Source organism: Cygnus olor, chromosome 4 (genome assembly GCF_009769625.2).
Source record: "Cygnus olor isolate bCygOlo1 chromosome 4, bCygOlo1.pri.v2, whole genome shotgun sequence".
Classification (NCBI taxonomy): Eukaryota; Metazoa; Chordata; class Aves; order Anseriformes; family Anatidae; genus Cygnus; species Cygnus olor.
This window is the reverse complement of record NC_049172.1, coordinates 72,818,105-72,837,799: the sequence shown is the minus strand read 5'-3', so window position 1 is coordinate 72,837,799 and position 19,695 is coordinate 72,818,105.

Sequence of the window (19,695 nt, the reverse complement as noted above, 5' to 3'; positions counted from 1 at the left end):
CTGGAAGGCATTAAGCAAGAACTCTAAAACAATCACCTTTAACTGTATCTGTGTACAGTTTTCTAGTCAAGCTCAGTGCAAAGTAAAAGCTGTGTTGGTGAAAAATGAAATCACTTTCTGTCTCAGAGCATTTGTGGGAGAAAGATGCTTTTTTTTTTTTTTTCCAAAAGAAGTATTTAAGAATGGCTTACATTGAAGAAAAAAAATCATCCCTATGCAGTGTATTTTGGAACTGATTACTGCCTGGCATAGATAGAGATTGAATTCTTCTAGTGAGGAATTTCATTCAGTATATACTGCTGCTGAGAATACACCTTTTCTATGCTGATGTCCCTCTGTGTCCAGAGGGAGCATATGGATGTCCTTCAAGATTCTTCTGAGGCAGTGGCCTGATCCTTTAGATTCTTTGTTGAGCTATGTATATAGTTGGTTTTTTTTTCCTAAAAAATAAGAATAATTTAAAAGAAACACACCAACAACAAAACTACCACTTGATTTATAGGATGCTTATGCATGCCTGAAACTTGCCCATTTACACAATGCACTTAACTTTTTATACCTGCTTAAAAAAAAAAAAAGTGAAGGATGGATGCCCCTTGTTTTCTCGTTTCTTAATGTGTCATGATCCATTATCTCAACCCCTTCTTTGGTGGGGCACTGGTCAGAGTAGTTAATGAAATACACACTAGAGGTAGAGGAGGAGATAACAGCAAATCCAGTATAGGATATCTTCTAGGCTTCTTCACAAAAAAGATATTAGCTATCTCCATCACTCTTTGTAGTCCTGAGAATAAGGAGGACAAAAATACCATTATTTGCTGTTAGCTCTGCCTGCTTCAAATTACTGCAAAAGTCGCAAAGACCAAATACCACCAAGTCCTGTTTAATGTTTTAATCACCATAAACTATAATGCAATTCATATCTGCAAACATTTATTGCTCTTTTATAGCAAGGATATCTTTAACTACTTTGAAGGCTGTTACTATGAAAAATAATTTCTACAAAGGGAAAATGCTAGCTGCTTTTAAATTAGATGTTAATCTGGGAGCAACAGTTAAGCTAAACAGTATAATAAAGGTAACTTTTCTGGGCATTTAAAATAAAAGCCTGGGATGTGCAATTAAAGCAAAGAGTCAGATACTCAGGGGTTTATTTCTGTTTTTGTCCTTTGCTTGTGGAGTTGTGAATTTTGAAAGATAACCATTGTGAGATCTGGTTACCTGAGAAGTCTAGCCAGAAAATTAATCATGAAGACCTCTTGGGTAAAGAAGCATATAACATGGAGAAGGAGTAATAAATGCTATGCTGAACACAGCATTGCCTATAAAAGGAGGAAAATGTATTAACAGGATGAAGATTTCAAAAAGGAATGTGGTTTTACTTCAGAATCCCACCTTTTTAGTACATGTAATAATGGCTCCTTCCTAAGCGAACTGGACAGGCTCATAGAAGGGACACTTGTCGTTATGCATTGTCTTATCCACTGCATAACACTGACCACAGAATTCCCTGGGAAAACAAACAAATGAAGAAACAAAAAATGCAATGTCTTTGACCAAGAATATCTATAATCTAATTTAGAAAATCATTTGAGTGACAGTAGTAGGTAGCAGAGAAGCTATGCTGACTCTGAGGTAGACCATAATTATGGTTATTTATCTAATCTGATAAAGAGTACAAATAACTTGTACATTGAATGGCCTGGTTTCCAACTCCAAATCACATACAATCAGGCAACACTTCTGATCTCTCCCCGATAACGTAACATAGAATATAACCTCAGCCTAAAAGGTATGTAGATATATGAAGAACTCCCTCTGCTTCCCTTGTGACCTCTTGAATATATAAGAATTCACTGAGACAAGAATGGATGAGTCTACACACACATATGGTCCTTTTATGTCTTAATGCAGTGCCAAATAGAAATAACTGGATGATGGAGAGTTTGTGAAGCTGTCAAGTGCTAGGTTGTAGGTCAGGTTTTGGTTCACATTCCCTGTATCTGACTGAGCAGTTGCTATAAATAATTTGTCCCCCATGCTTTTAGTCCTTTGCTAGTTTAATGTTTTTACACTGTTTCAGAGTTCCTTATACACAAAGTGCAATACTTTCATACAAAGACATTTTTTGCATAAACTGGAGAAAAGGCTAACACCACTGCCAGGGCAAACAAAATGTTCTGATGGAAGAAAGGCAGTGAAGTCGCTGGTGGTCAACATCAAGTTCATTGATGTAGGCAAAAAATTTCTTCCAGCTCTAAATTTTAGGGCTGATTAACAGAACACTATTGTTTTGGTCATAGAAAATGTTTCCTGAGTCACCTTCATCATTATATTTTTTTGCACCAACACTCTAACAACTCTAACTGATAACTTGCAACAGGAACATAAAATGACCTGTTTTGACAAGTGATTTGCACATAGTTTAAAGGATTACATTTGTCTGTAAGATAATTTTCTTCTCTTGTTTTAGCTTATTCTTTTTTTTTTCCAATTCATGTTACAAGTTACAAGATGGGACACATGGAAGACAGCCATATTCTCTATGCTACCCTAGACTTTAAGTTGTGCACAAGAGACCATCCCTCAGCGTTGTGTAATGGCATGCAAGATCCATTTGCCCATTGCATCTAGTGAAATGGAGAGGCAGAGTTCTGCTGGCTTTCCTTTACTTAGAGAGGAGGAGTACCGAGTTAGACTGTGGAGCTGCTATGCAAAACAAAATATTTTCAAGCTCAAAGCAGCATAGAGTTGCAGATAACTTTACTGTGAGACACACTGCTAAAAGCTGCACTAAGCTCTTCACAGCGGGAAGTGGCTGCTCACAAGTCCTCTGAGAGTGACTTGGTTCCTTAGGAAGAGGCAAAGATAATATTTATCACAGATAAGCAGATGTTCTTATACAACTTTTTTTGAGGTGGCCACAATCCTGCTATGTAATATATATATTTTTAAATTTTATCTATTTTCCCCCTCTGGTTTTTCTTCTTAGCTATTTAAAAAAAAAAAAAAAAGCCTATTCAATCTGATAACATTAAATAATAGAATGAAGCAAAGAAAGGATGAAAAAGAAGTAAATCCTGTGATCTTGTAAACAGAGTTCAAATATTTAACTTCAGAATTCTCATAAGGCTTGCATTTTAAAATGACAAGGAAAGGAAAACATCAAGAAGGGAAACATGAAAAAGGAGACAAGGAAAATAGATATTCTCAATATAGCATACATTCATGAAACTACAAAAAAAAAAAAACAGGAGGGGAAGAAGCTATTTGAATTGGAAGGATGATGTCTTAAAGTTTCTGAAAGGTATCTCCTTTCTTCACATTTTTTTTTAAATCATTGTATGGAGGTGGACACAAAATTTCCTTTCAAAACTTGTCTTTGGATTTAATAGCCTGATGGCTCCTTACATGGGATTGGTTTTACTTTTATTTTTGCTTTTACCTAGGTGACACAAATACAATTTCATGATAACCCGAAGTATTCAGGAATCATTCACAAATATTTTCTGAACAGTCAGTTCTTCCTCATCCATTTCTCAATTTGCCTTCTGAAATTAAAATAGTTAATATTTCCCCGTCCTCTTGCAACGTTTTGTTACAACAGTTCAGAAAGGAACATTTTGATTTCCATAGGACATTTTAGAACAAAACTTGACTGGATATAAATTCTAAAAAATTATACAGTTTCAAAAAGAAAAAGGTTCTAATGTTTTCTCTTTGTTTGCAAAGTAGAAATTGAAATGTTTATCTTAGAGCAATATAGAACAATTTTTGTTCTTCCATATAGCATTTTGATTTTGACAAACATTTTGAAAAACTTAACCAACAGCCTCCTGTATGGAAAGAATAACTTGAACTCTCTATATATCTAAGTTAATGCATACTTAGAACATTCACAGTCATAGACTTCTGTGCATTCCCACAATATTCAACAGAATTGAGGCTCCTAAAGACCAAAGGTGTATATATATGTTTTTGCTTGGCATGATTTCATTATTATTTCTACAGCCATCTTAATTACCAATTAAACTTTCTAGCAGTGGCCAGGTAGGATCCTGCATAGACAGATACAGTGCATTACTGAAAATTAAATAGTTGAAAGACTTCATTGTGTTTCGTATGTCTTTTGTTGGCCAGCACAATGCAGAGATACATTCTAGATATCCAACTCTGTCCAACTAGTGTAAGAACAGACCTGAGCTACCAAATGTACAGTGGTATGAGAGTTTATTGTTCCAGGACTAATGCAGTATCAATTGACCTCACTGAGGTCAATTCACACCAACATACTTAACCTTAATCTAGCAACCCTGAGCATTAAAACATCTTGTCTGTGGAGCTGGCCATGAATAACCTAGCCCAGATATACTGCAAAATTGTCAGATCTAGGAAATGAACTCACAGCTCACCAGGATACTGCTACATGTGCAAATCCATCTATCCCCTATCTTAACACTACTCTCAATTGTTCTAGAGAATGCTATGTCCATTCAGAGGAGCATAAAGTGACTAATAGGTATCTTTGTCTCAATGTCACTGTTTTTATATTGAGAGTTGTTCAGCTTCTTCAGTCTCAGGTCCCAATATTTCATAAAGAAATATTTAATTTTCCCTATTTTGAATTCTGATTGTTGCGGTCATTCATGTACATATTCTATCCTTCCAGTTGTGTGGATCTATCTGCAGGATCATGGCCTTGATTTACCTATCTGAACAACAGAATTAAAAAGAATCTTATCTGGGTGAAAATGTGATACTGCCAATGTTGGGTAATTTGCAAATGTCACAACTTCAGAGCATTTCATGCCTTCTGAGCATTTTTGGAAAGGTGTGGGGAGCAGCTGATTGATGATTGAGAGACCTCCCCATAGACAAACTAAACAAAAGGTAACAATTTATCCCAATGTTTTGGTTCACTGCTGATGAATTTTCTTAGCATCTGCTTAAGTGTTTGATTAAAGTATTCTACATGCCCATCTGTTTCTAGCTGATACAAAACTGTGTGAAGGGGGAATTTTAAAAGCTTGCATACCTCATTTAACAGAGAAGACATAAAATTAGTGCCCTGATCTGTTGAATTTTCTAAGGGTAAACCTACTCTGATAACAGCATTAATCAATTCATTAGCTTCATGTTTTGTCAGCTAAGATTTTATGGCACTACTGTGGGGTCTGTAATGTGCCAGCACCCCTTCCACTTTTTTTTACATTCCTCAGACAAAAAAAATTGACAGAATGAGAGTTGAGATTCAAATTAAATATTCTCAGTCCAGCATTATAACATGCTACTGGGTATAAAATAGTGAGTACATCTTCAGGTGTTAAAGGCTCTTTTTTTCTTAATCACATTTGAGGGCCACACCATTGCAGTCATATTGTGGTATTCAGAGCTGAATTCCATGCTTGACCTGTTTCATGCTCATATTTATGACACATAAAACCATATCATGAGTTGGGTTTGTCTTCTGATTGCCTTACATTTCAGGGGATCCAGAAAAAATATTTTACGGTTGGTATGCATCATCTTGACACTTGGCCATCTCTGGCATAAGCAAGGAACATTAGTAGCAAAGTTTTGAGTGTAACTGCTTCTACTGCACATAGCAGAATTAGAATTGTACTTTTGTACAAATTCAAACAAAGGTACTGGACAACTGCAGCCAAAACATAGCATGAAACTTCAACTAAATGTAAACATTAAAATACATATCAAGTACCAAGCAATAGATGGCAAAGTCTGGTCTGGTTTAGAAAATCTCCATGGGTAGCAATTCTGCCACATCTCTGGCCCCCCGTTCAAATGTTTTACCCACACTATGGAAATAGTTTTAGTTATAATAATATCTCATAGGAATTTCTTTTATTGCAGCTTGTGTCTGTTGACTCTAGTCCTTTGAATGTGTACCTCTGCCTCCACCCTGTCTATACCCTCCTATTAAGGAGTTAAAACAGTAGATGAAGCCCAGTATTTTGTCTTTTTCCCCACAATCTTCATCTGCAGCTTTAACACAAGAATGTGTTCACTGCTTCTGGTCATCACACAAAAATACTGTCTCTACCTGACATGGTCTCAACCCGGGCCAGCTATCATGCTTCTAGAGAGAGCCTGGACACAGCTATACATCAACAGCCAAGGACTGTTCTCCACAGACATGCTGAAGCTGCCCTGTTCTCTGGGGGAAGAGTTCAGCCACCATTAAGCCTTGCTGTGCATTTTACCACAGGGACAGAGAATGTGTTTAGTCCTATTTTATTTACTGCTGTAAATTCACTCCTGGAATTCTGATCCTTTACCTTGCACTCATTCTGCAGCCTTAGGTGAATTAATAAATATTCCTCTGTTCCAGTTTCCTATCTATAAAGTCAATGTCGTGGTACTACCACATCTGTAAAATCTCAGTTATGAGATACTTGGAGAAGTGATTTTTGCTTCACAAGAATGGATTTTCAGGAGGTATAAAAGGCGACAGCTATCACTGAGATTATCACAACCCCAGGCCAATGTGTATTTCATGCCATGCAGAAGAAGATATGATTCTGTGCTGCTCTCTCTATCAGCAGGAGAGCTTTGTTCATCTCTTCTATTCGTACAGGCTCTACACAGGGGGTCCCCATCTCAGGTGGAGCCTTTAGGTAAGGTTTTCATGTGAAGAAGAAGAATCGGTAAAAATGTTATTGACAGGAGGTTCCTGTTGAAGAAATCCTGCTCCCAGTCAGTGTTTGCCAGCAGAAGGAAACTGAGTAGGACTTTCTTATTCCTTTCTTCAAAAATATACTAAAAATGGATCCCTTGCATCAGCAGTTCCTGTCCTCTTTGGTAGAGGTGTAGGGCAGCTCCACATCCTCAGAATAAACTTTTCTGCCTGTTCAGAGCGGTTATGAAGAGTGTAGAAGAAATCAAGGGCTTGTTTTTTATCTCAGGGAACTGGGCAGACACTGAGCTGACAGACTCTTCCTGGCAGAGCCTGAATCAGAGATGAGTTTAAAGTACTAAAACCTGATGGATTGAAACATGTGAGTATCAGAAGTTGAGAAATAAATCTTTTTTTTCCAGAAGTCTTCCTTGAGTACAAATGGAGGCATCAGGCCCGCTAGCTTATGACCATGGTTTGTGTACTTAAACTTTAAGATACTGTAAACTCACTTTACGGTATCAGTCCGTATTTTGAAATGAGTGGAAAGGACAATAATGATGACTGAGAAGCAGATAACTTTTTTTTCTCTCCTTACTGTGTCTCCAGTTGCTGAGCCCCTGTTATACACAATTTGAGGTCTCTCTTTCTCTGTTTCTGCCTGGTACACACACACTGATATTTCCTGCAATAATACATCATGTTGTATATCTCCCATTCATGGTGTGGTTTGCATGGTTTCTTTTGTGCAGCCATCTGAGAGCAGCTTTAGTTTCCCTTTATTCACAAGTGTTAGTTAAAGCTCCCTTCTCTGCCAAAGAATAGTCTAAAATTAAGGAAAAAGATTTTTTTTTTTTAATTCCAGACTATCAAAAGTTAAATTTCTAATGAAAATGTTTTAGATTCACCACCACCACCTTTTTTTCTTTCTTTTTTTTTTTTTTTTTTATTTCCTACACTGAGATGATGTAGCCATTAAAAACATTAAAACCACTGTGGCTTTCTTTTCTAAAGATCAGAGATTTTTCTAATGTATAAGAAAGCATTTGTTTGGTTCATGGTTTTATCATACTGAATTAACTTAAGCACTGAAAGTCTTGAGCTGCTAAAGGGTATTTCAAGACCTACATTTTTCAGATCAGTGTAATCCTTCCATGTACATATCTTTTATCAGTTTTCTTTCACTAATTGTCTCAGAAACTTAGGACACCTTTCTTTTCTGCTACCATGAAATCCTGAAGGCAAAGATTTGCAGATATTTTCTTATCCTATGAGTTTTTTTTTTTTTTTCTTCCCAGTATTCTGTTGTACATCTGAGTTCTCAAAGCAGCATGTTCACTTTTTCCAAAGACAAGAAAATTTTCTTGACATTACAGGTAAAAGAAAACTGAGAAAAGCAATAATAATTGCTTCTTTATGCCCTTGTGCTTATGGGTTCTTCAGAATATGTTCAGAATTTCAGAATTTGCAGGTATTCCCTACGCTTTGAAGTTTCCTGGGTTTTAAGGCAATGAATTTTCTGTGTAAAAATCTGGCATTCTATGTTAAGGAGCACTGTGTAATGACAACGGGAAAACACAGGACTGGGAAACTTCAGATGGGGAAATTCCATACAGGAGCACATCCCAGGTATGGCATGCATTTTAAAATCTGATCCTGTACTTGTTTTTGGAATATATATTTGTAGGTATATTGCTTAAAGTCAATGTGGCTGTAAGTAGTCAGTGTTATGCAGGAAAAATGAACATTTTTTCAAGAGCACAAACATTTTCTAGGTCAATGATGATCAGATAGGACTGTAAGATATTCCAGATAGATCTAATAAATGTATACAATAATAATTTCCAGATGGCCAGAGCCACTGTGATTAACTAGTATGTTTTTCTATGAGAAAAGGTTGGAAAGTTCAGTCTTTTTGTTTAAGAGAAAGAGGTGACTGAAGGAAGACAGTCTTCAAATACTTAATGAGTGTTTTTTATAAAGAGCAATTGCACTACATATTCACCGGGGTGAAACAAGTACCAGTGAGCTGCAACTTCATTTGCCATAGTTATTAGCTGAGTTAAACACTGGGGAAGCCTGTGCAAAAGTGCTTTAGCATTCTTAATCGGAGTTTTAAAGAACCTTTAGAAAAACATCTCGATGATTTAGGCCTAGTTGAAGTTGTTTGGTGGAGGGACATGACCTCTAATTGTGCCCTCATCTGTTTATCCATGGTTCCTTTCTAGAGATCGTATGCTTTTCTACACTTCTATTAGCTGTATTATTTTAGGATTGAACTAAAATAAAGTTTTTAGTTACACTTAAAGCAAGTATGTCATGACAGCAGATGAACATTCAACAGTAGAGAGGAAGGCAAAAAATTTTAATACAATGTCAGGCCTATGCTGGAACCTACTTACAGTCCACTTCATATTACAAAACTAAGTCCTTGAAGTCTTCGCAGATGTTTCATAGTATTAACAAACAAAACATGAAAGCATTTAAAGAAGATCTAGAAAACAAATTTAAAATTATAATAATATTGTCACACCTTTTCCTCTCTTGGCCTGATGTAATATTGTTCATTCTTAGTTATCTTACCTCAAAAATATATGGCAGAAATGCAAGGGATCCCAGGAATACAGCTGAAATTATTGTAAAGACATGTAAAGTCTGCTTAGCACTGAGGTGATTAGGACAAGATGTTATTGAGCTGTACCGAGTAATGAATGTCACAAAGAAGGTAAATTACATGTACTTGCTTACCTTGCTTACTCTTTCTTCTAACAAAACACAAAGGTACGTGCAAAGAATATGAAAGAAAATCAACATGAAACCTATAAAATGAATGGGCATTCTTGCAAATGACAAACTGCTGAACTCTTTGTTACAGCACTTAATGGAAGATCAAGCCTTAGAATTCAGGATTTACAAAAAAAAAAAAAAAAAAGCATTATGATAAAAGCCTTCCCAGATATCACAATTAGCCAACTTTGCTGAGTCCTAGATAGGTTTGAATTACGTCATTGCATACTTTACCTGCTATATTTGCTTCCAGTGTAGCAAAAAAAAAGATGTTTGGAGCCAGCAGCTTTTTTAAAAAATCCTTATTCTGCCAATCAGTGATAAAGTGCATGGTCTTCAGATTATGTGACCAGTAACTGGCAGCATTTTTCAGCAAATAGGATCTTATAGAACACTAAAAAATAAAAACTGCAAAGCCAGCTGATAAAAGCGTTCTCTTGAAAACACAAAAATGGAAGAAAAGCATTGGTCATTCCCCAATACGAGCCGTTCTGCTTGTAAAACTACATTTTCAGCTTAAAGGTATTCTTTTGTAATTTTACTATTTTAGATGATTGAAAATGAAATATTCAGCAGACTTCCACCAAAACCCCTTAATGCATTTTTCAGAAATATTGCAACTCCACTGATGGATGAAAACAGCATCTGAATGTGCACTAAAAGCCTTCAGTTTGTAAATTCATAGCTGGTGAAGTTTTGGTCTCTCGCAATGTAGTTGAGAATTATATCACCACCATCTTCTAAATGAACTGCTAACACTGAATGCTAGGAAGATGACACTGCCTTTTATTAAGTTTGCCCAGCATTTTACATTACAAGACTGTCTTTTTATTACTTTTAACCGCACACTGAGATTATTTGGACTGAAGAGGCTTTTGTTCTTATTTTTCCCATATCATGTGTCTACCTTTTGTTTTGTGGCATGGGTTTTTGTGGCATGGGTCAAAACAGAGTTTTGACCACACATTTTCTTCATTTCTTTTTAACAAAAGCTCTGAGGGGAAAATGTTTTTTACTTTTTCACAATGTTAAATATAATTTCTCCTCTGAAACATAGGCACCCCTGAAAGGTAAGTAGAAAATATTTCACTGAAAGTTTTAGCTATTTGTGTTCTACAGACCACACCTGTAGTACTGCATTCAGTTTTGGGGTCCCCAGCACAAGAAGTATGTGGACCTGTTGGAGTGGGTCCAGAGGAGGTCCACAAAGATGATCAGATGGATGAAGTACCTCTCCTATGGGGACAGGCTAAGAGAGTTTGGGTTGTTTACCCTGGAGAACAGAATCACAGAATCACAGAATAGTCTAGGTTGGAAGAGACCTCCAAGATCATCTAGTCCAACCTCTGTCCTAACACTAACAAGACCTACATTAAACCATATCACTAAGGGCTACATCTAAACGTCTTTTAAAGACCTCCAGGGATGGCGACTCAACCACTTCCCTGGGCAGTCCATTCCAATGCCTAACAACCCTTTCAGTAAAGAAGTTCTTCCTAATATCCAACCTAAACCTCCCCTGGCGCAACTTGAGCCCATTCCCCCTCATCCTGTCACCAGGCACGTGGGAGAATAGACCAACCCCCACCTCGCTACAGCCTCCTTTAAGGTAGAGAGTGATGAGATCTCACTTGAGCCTCCTCTTCTCCAGGCTAAACAACCCCAGCTCCCTCAGCCGCTCCTCGTAAGACTTGTTCTCCAGACCCCACACCAGCTTCGTCGCCCTTCTCTGGACTCTCTCGAGCACCTCCATGTCCTTCTTGTAGCGAGGGGCCCAAAACTGAACACAGTACTCGAGGTGCGGCCTCACCAGAGCCGAGTACAGGGGGGCAATCACCTCCCTAGACCTGCTGGCCACGCTGCTTCTTATACAAGCCAGGATGCTGTTGGCCTTCTTGGCCACCTGAGCACACTGCTGGCTCATATTCAGCTGCCTATCAACCAGTATTCCTAGGTCCTTCTTGGCCAGGCAGCTTTCCAACCACTCATCTCCCAGCCTGTAGCGCTGCTTGTGGTTGTTGCGCCCCAGGTGCAGGACCCGGCACTTGGCCTTGTTGAACTTCATGCAGTTGACCTCAGCCCATCGGTCCAGCCTATCCAGATCCTCCTGCAGAGCCTTCTTTCCCTCGAGCAGATTGACACACGCACCTAACTTGGTGTCATCTGCAAACTTACTGAGGGTGCACTCGATCCCCTCATCCAGGTCATCGATAAAGATATTAAAGAGGACTGGCCCCAGCACTGAGCCCTGGGGGACTCCACTCGTAACCGGCCTCCAACTGGATTTGGCTCCATTCACCACAACTCTTTGGGTCCGGCCATCCAGCCAGTTTTTAACCCAACGAAGCGTACGCCAGTCCAAGCCACGAGCAGCCAGTTTCTTGAGGAGAATGTTGTGGGAAACGGTGTCAAAAGCCTTACTGAAGTCAAGGTAGATCACATCCACAGCCTTCCCTTCATCCACCAAGCGCGTCACTTGGTCATAGAAGGAGATCAGGTTTGTCAAGCAGGACCTGCCTTTCATAAACCCATGTTGACTGGGCCTGATCGCCTGGTTGCCCTGCAAGTGCCGCGTGATGACATTCACGATAATCTGCTCCATGAGCTTCCCTGGCACTGAGGTCAAACTAACAGGCCTATAGTTCCCCGGGTCTACCCTCCGGCACTTCTTCTAGATGGGCATCACGTTTGCTAGCCACCAGTCGACTGGGACCTCTCCTGATAGCCAGGACTGCCAATAAATGATGGAAAGTGGCTTGGCCAGCTCTTCCGCCAGTTCGCTCAGTACCCTCGGGTGGATCCCATCTGGCCCCATCGACTTGCGTACATCCAAGTGCTGTAGCAGGTCGCCAACCATTTCCTCGTGGATAATGAGGGCCACATCCTGTTCCCCATCCCCTTCCACCAGCTCAGGGTACCGGGTATCCAGAGAACAACTGGTCTTGCCACTAAAGACTGAGGCAAAGAAGGCATTGAGCACCTCAGCCTTTTCCTCATCTTTTGTAACTAAGTTTCCCCCCACATCCAGTAAAGGATGGAGATTCTCCTTAGTCCTCCTTTTTGTGTTGATGTATTTGTAAAAACTTTTTTTGTTATCTTTAACGGCAGTAGCCAGATTGAGCTCCAGATGAGCTTTGGCCTTTCTAATTTTGTCCCTGCACAGCCTCGCAACATCCTTATAGTCCTCTTGAGTAGCCCACCCTCTTTTCCAAAGATTCTAAACCCTCCTTTTTCTCCTAAGCTCGAGCCACAACTCTCTGTTCAGCCAGGCCGGTCTAGTTCCGCGCCGGCTCGTCTGGGAACGTGGGGACAGACCGCTCCTGAGCCATTAAGATTTCCTTCTTGAAGAGTGCCCAGCCTTCCTGGACTCCTTTGCCCTTCAGAACCTCCTCCCAAGGGACTCTGCCAACCAGTGTCCTGAACAGATCAAAGTCAGCCCTCCAGAAGTCCAAGACAGCGGTTTTACTGGTCCCCTTCCTGACTTCGCCAAGAATAGAGAACTGAACCATTTCGTGGTCACTCTGCCCAAGACAGCTCTCGACCACCACATCTCCCACCAGTCCGTCACTCTTTGTGAACAGAAAGTCTAGCGGGGCACCTCCCCTGGTAGGCTCAGTGAGAAGGCTCCAGTGAGACCTTACAGTCTTCCAGTACCTAGGCCTTCCAGTACCTAAAGGGCGCTGCAGGAAAGGTGGAGAGCAACTTTTTACAAGGGCATGTAGTGATAGGACAAGGGGTAATGGCTTTAAACTGAAGGAGTGTAGAATTAGATTAGATATTAGGAAGAAATTCTTTACTATGAGCATGGTGAGGCACTGGCACAGGTTGCCCAGAGAACCTATGGATACCCCATCCCTGGAGGTGCTCAAGGCCAGGTCAGATGGGGCTTTGGGCAACCTGATCTAGTGGGAGGTGTCCCTGGCAGGGGGGTTAGAACTAGATGATCTTTAAGGTCCCTTCCAACCCAAATAATTCTAAATCATTCTATGATTCTATGAATACATAATGGCTAAAGACATTTCTGGGAGAAGAAACAAACAAACAAACAAACAAACAAAAAACAGGAAAAAAAAAACACATACACACACACAAAAAAAAAAATCAAGAAAAAGAAGCAAACCCAAGTTTCCATTGTTTAAGACTGGTTAATAAAAACAGAAAATAAAAAGTTTTTTTTTCTTTTTTTCTTTCTTTTTTTTTTTTTCTCCTTTCACATAAGTATATTTTCTCACCCATGGAAACTGTTTGCATTTCTTTTCAGCCATACTTTCACCTTCTATTTAGCATTTACTATTTATTCTGGTTTCTAATATCCTCAGTACTGTGCTGTGTTAGTCATCTTTTTTTGTCCACCTCTTTGGATGTTTCTATGATTTTTGGCAGTTCGTTCTCAGTGCTTTGCCAGTTGTCTTGGAATAGGAACATCACCATTATCAGAATTACTGTCTTTGTAGTTTTTGTTTTATTTTTTTATACTCTTTCTTTTCTTGTATCCCCAGAAACAAATTATCTGGCATTTTCCTCCAACTCTTCTCTTGGCACTGAATTGCCTTCCAAATAACATATATTATAGGGATAACTGCCACCTCAATGCATGTTATTTTCCAAGAGGTATGTAACTCATTCCATACACAAATAAGGATATACAACTCTTTGTAGGTATTTCTTAGATCAGTTTAATGTATCCAGAAGCCTGAATCATGTGCTTGGAGTGGATACATCAAGATGAGAAGCAAAAAAATGCATTACCAATACAGCCTGGAAATGCAAATCCTATAGTAGTTATTTCTTTCAGCACTGAGCATCATGTCAGGGCACTTGCTAGGGTTATTGGAGATTCAGGTTTAGAAACTCTGGAGCTCTGAATCAGAACAATTTATTATCTCTTAATATTTCTGCTGTGAATTCAGTAGAACCTGAATTTCATTCATTCAGCTCTGAGATGAGTACTTTAACAATTTAACTATGAAAGAAGCCTCTTAGCAACCTTTGCAGAGCAAATGAGTTTGCTGTTTGAGGCAGCACCATTAGTGTTTGCTGGCTTTATGACTTGCTTTTTATTTGCAATGCGTTTTCTCTGTCATGTTTGTAGGAAGTTTAAGGAGATTCATAAAGTAAAGATAGATGTGGGAGTAAGGGATCAGTGTTTTGCCCATAGATGGTATCCTAGTGACTTGAGGGCATCACTGAGAGCTGCCAACGTTATTGTGCAATCTGCTTCTTAGCTAACCACTCTAGAGGTTTCTTTCTGGTTCTAGAACAATCTAGTTGGTTCAACGAAATCTCTACATCAAGACTATTTTTGCTCTCTCAGCTGTCTAATCTCTCTTTGGGAATCTCCTCCTTCTACTCCTTCGCTATGTAAAGAAACATAGGTTCACACTCAAAGGATAGTCATTGCAGGAATGCCATTTAAATTTATTAGCTTCAGATAGCATTTTATTCCATATATCGATTTTAGTATTAAAGGGATGGGAGGAACTGAATTTTTAAGGTGTTTCATTCTTTTCACTTACTGTAAAGGGATATAGAAAAACAAGCTCTGACTGGTCACTGAACTTTTAGATGGCTCCAATAAGCTGAGGAATCTCACTCTTAGGCTCTGATATTTGGTCCTTGATCGTTTCATGTAACCATTATCTCTAACTGGTTTCAGACAAGCCAAGACTCACGAGAACAGAGAGAACACACTTAGGTGACGTCTGGTCCATCTTTTAATCATGGTCGATCTATAGATCCGTGCCTGGCTTTCAAATTGTTTTTGTAGTGTCTGGACATTGGTTGGAGTTGGTAATGTTGTCTGCTCAATACTCCATATGAAGCAGCTGCTTGGGTGAATTTCTTTCACTAAATCTTTCCACTGGGATATTTAAACATATGATAATTTACAGTTTAATCAGGTTTGCTTATATGTGAATATATGAGATTATTGCTATGTGATAGTGTCTGAATAACATTAAGATCACTAGATTAAGAGAATCTGTGTAATTAAATCATTCACACTAACAAAAAAATGTTAAAACTGCCAGACCACCACCAAAATAAAAAAAAATAGAATCCCAAATACCAAACAAAAAACTTGTTCAAGCTTTCCAAAATTCTGCATTCAAAGGTGAATTTCAGATATTAGTCATAAATTAAATTACCTTTAAGTCACCTAAACACATCTACACAGTAAAAGCAAAAAAAGAAACTGGAATTTACTCTCAAATCCCCCCAAATATTCTTCCTGAAGAAGAATGTATTTAAATTTTGTTGAGAAACAGCTTACAAATGTATGCAATACTTTTCATATTCTTTGCATAATCAGGGCTCTTAAAAATTTAATCAAACCACCACCTGCCTCAAAAATTCATCATGGAAGTATTTAAACTTTAAAACACAATTATCTGTCAGAAGACTTGAGCACTTACAAATCTGCACTAAGAAATTATTCAAAAAGTGTTGAATATGTTCCTGTTAACATACTTACTCAGCAAGTGAACAAACGAGCAGTACCTACCTAATCTTCCATTTTTTTAGGAAACAAAACACAATATCAGTAATGCAGTTTCTAAAAATACATATACTTTGATCTCAGACCTATTTTGAGATTCTGTGTTCCAGTGTATTTTAAGGTCCGCCATGGCAACCAAACTACATATCTTAAGAGGTTTGAATTGCCTTCTGTAGCTCTGATTCCTGAAGCCATGTATCAATTCTATCTCTACAGATTCAATACTTTCAACTAAAGCTAAATTTTACAACGGGGTTTTGTTGTCAATAGAACCATAAGCAATGGTGAGTCCTGCTCAAAAGGATCAAATACGTCAACTGGCATTTTCTCAAGATGACAAACAATTTCACTCCTGTGTTAACCATTCAAGGTAACCACTAAGACACAAATGAACCATACAGAGCTGTAATCCTGTTTGATAGGAGGATTGTCAAAGATAAAACAAGTAACGGTCTCAGCTGGTGAGGGCATGCAGCTCTTTTCCTTCTCTAAATTTTAGCAGGTTACACCACTGACATTCCAACAGTTTCTCATGGTTTCTGTGAAACCCTGTTGAAATAGAAGGTGTAGTCCAGAGAAGCATGGTTATCTCATAGGTTTCACGAGCTGACACAACAGAGATGCCTGTGTTGGGTTTACATGGCAAGGTTTTGTAGCGGGAGGCTGCAGGGGTGGCCTCTGTGAGAAGAATCCAAAAGCTGCACCATGGTAGATAAGGGCCAGTTTCAGCCAGCTCCAAAGGGACCTGCTACTGTGCCAGTAAGGGATGTTTGTACCTCTGGGAGAGCAGATTTAAGAAAGGGAAAAAAACTGCTTCACAACAGCAGCAGGGAGAGTGAAAAGTCAGAAGCAGGCCTGCAGCCCCCAAGGTCAGTGCGGCAGGAGGGGCTCCAGGCACACAGCAGCAGTTCCCCTGTGGCCTGTGGAGAGGCCCCTGGTGGAGCAGGCTGTCCCCCTGCAGCCCATGGGTCCCACATGGAGCAGATCTCCACGCTGCAGCCTGTGGAGGAGCCCCTGGTGGAGCAGGCGGATGTGGCCTGGAGGAGGCTGCGGCCCACAGACAGCCCCCTCAGGAGCAGGCCCTGGGCCGGAGCTGCAGCCCGTGGAGAGGAGCCCACGCAGGAGCAGGGGGTCTGGGGGGAGCTGCCGCCCGTGGGGGACCCGTGCTGGAGCAGTTTGCTCCTGACGGATGGACCCCGTGGTACAGAGCCATGTGGGAGCAGTTCTTGAAGAGCTGCTGCCTGTGGGCTGCCCCCTCAGGCTCAGTTTTGGAAGGACGGCATCCCGTGGGAGGGACCCCACGTGGAGCAGGGGCAGAGAGTGACTGTGAAGGAGCGGCGGAGATGAAGCATCAGGGACTGACCGCAGCCCCCTTTCCCCGTTCCCCTGCACCTTTTTGGGGAAAGACGTAGAATAGGGTAAATGGGGGGAAGGTGTTTTTAGTTGTTGTTGGTTGTTTTTTTTGTTTGTTTTTTTTTTTTTTTTTAGTTTCTCACTGCTCTAGCTTGTTAGCAATAGGTAATAAATTGCATTTATCTCCCTATGCTGAGTCTGTTTCACCTGTGATAATTGTTGAGTGATTTCCCTGTCCTTATCTCAACCCTTGAGCCCTTTTCATTGTGTTTTCTCCCCCTTTCCCTTTGAGAAGCTGGAGTTAGAGAGCAGTTGTGGTGGAGCTCGGCTGCCCGGCTGAGTAAAACCACCACAGTACCAAGGGCACATTCTCCTAGGGAACACATTTAAATGTGGAGCCCAGATTGTACCTATTATCTCTTTTTTATATTAAAAAAAAAAAAAAAAAAAAAGGTGTATAAAAACAACAACAACAAAAAAAACCTGTGTCCTCTTTGTCATAAACAAACAATGGCATGATGCAGGACCAATATTTGTCTAAAATTTTAGCTTAAATAATAAGGTTTGAGAAGCTATTGTTTTTTTGTCTGCATAAGCTTTCTTCGCTTTTAATATGGCAAAGACATTATATGTAATACACATTTGCATTTTCTTCTTTTTTGGTAAACTTTAAATGAGCATAATTGTGTTACATATAAACTTATAGACTTCATTGATCAAAACTGTCAGTCATATAAAAAGCAGTAATAAATAAACATACTTACAGGGATATAACAAAAAAATTACATGCTATGACTATATATCATAGAATCATAGAATCATAGAATATCCCGAGTTGGAAGGGACCCATAAGGATCATCAAGTCCAACTCCTGGCACCGCACAGGTCTGCCCAAAAGTTTAGACCATGTGACTAAGTGCAAAGTCCAATCTCTTCTTAAATTCAGACAGGCTCGGTGCAGTGACTACTTCACTGGGGAGCCTGTTCCAGTGTGCGATCACCCTCTCGGTGAAGAACCTCTTCCTGATGTCCAGCCTAAACTTCCCCTGCCTCAGCTTAACACCGTTCCCACGGGTCCTGTCACTGGTGATAACGGAGAATAGGTCACCTGCCTCTCCACTCCCTCTCGCGAGGAAGTTGTAGACTGCGATGAGGTCCCCCCTCAGCCTCCTCTTCTCCAGGCTGAACAGGCCCAGTGACCTCAGCCGCTCCTCATACGTCTTATCCTCTAGGCCCATCACCATCTTCGTCGCCCTCCTCTGGACACTCTCCAACAGTTTAATGTCCTTTTTGTACTGTGGTGCCCAGAACTGCACACAGTACTCGAGGTGAGGCCGCACCAGTGCAGAGTAGAGCGGGACAATCACTTCCCTCGACCGCCTAGCAATGCCGTGCTTGATGCATCCCAGGATACGGTTGGCCCTCCTGGCTGCCATATATGTAAATATGTATAAGCTGTCAAGTAAATTAGATAACTGACATGATGAAGACACTTCTTGGGAAACCAGAAAATTCCATTCAGCTTAAAAGAGAAGGCATAAACGTTTTAATGGGCAACAACAACAACAAAAATATATATAGTAAAATATATATATCAATGTAATTAATTGTTTTATCTTATTTTCTGTTTCTATTGATAGGAATTGAGATGCAAATCTCCTGTTGCATGAATAAGTGGAGGAAATGAACTGTAGAGAATTACTAAATAACATGGAGGTACCTTATGGAAAAATCTGAATACTGAGCACGGGGATTTTGCCTTTGTCAACAGCATGAAGCCACTTTAGTTTCTAACATACTGCACAAGTGTTCTAATAGACACAGTGTGCAATCTGCTGTGTTAACCTAGCAGTGTGACTGGACCACAACAAAAAAGAGCATTAATGTGTTATGATCAATAGTGCATCTGAATGAGCTTAAGGATATATATAAAATACATATATATGTATATACGTAAATATTTCAAAAACATACCCAAAATATAAGAAGCTATTTTTATAAGCACATGATACTTACTGTTTTTAATCTTAAAGACAATAAATATGCATTTTATCCAATGCATAGTATTAGTTGAAGTATATCTTACTAACAGTCACCTCATTAATATGTCAGCCCATAAAGTTGAAGAATATCATATACGTGTATTACTGCCTTGTTATCAAGTATCAAGATAGGAGGATGTGATGTTAACCCCTTTACTGGGGTGCTGGCTACAGCTTTGCCCTTAAACTCTCCTGAAGTGCTTCCAAGACAAGCCAGAATTTGGCACATAAAAAAGCAATATAAATCTTATTAATATTGACAATCATACTGATATTTTTATTATACTTTACACAAATGGCATCATTCACATTAGGATCCTTGAATCTTGAACACACAGAGAAATCCAATAGAAATTTGTATGCTTAGTCTATTCCTGTGTCCT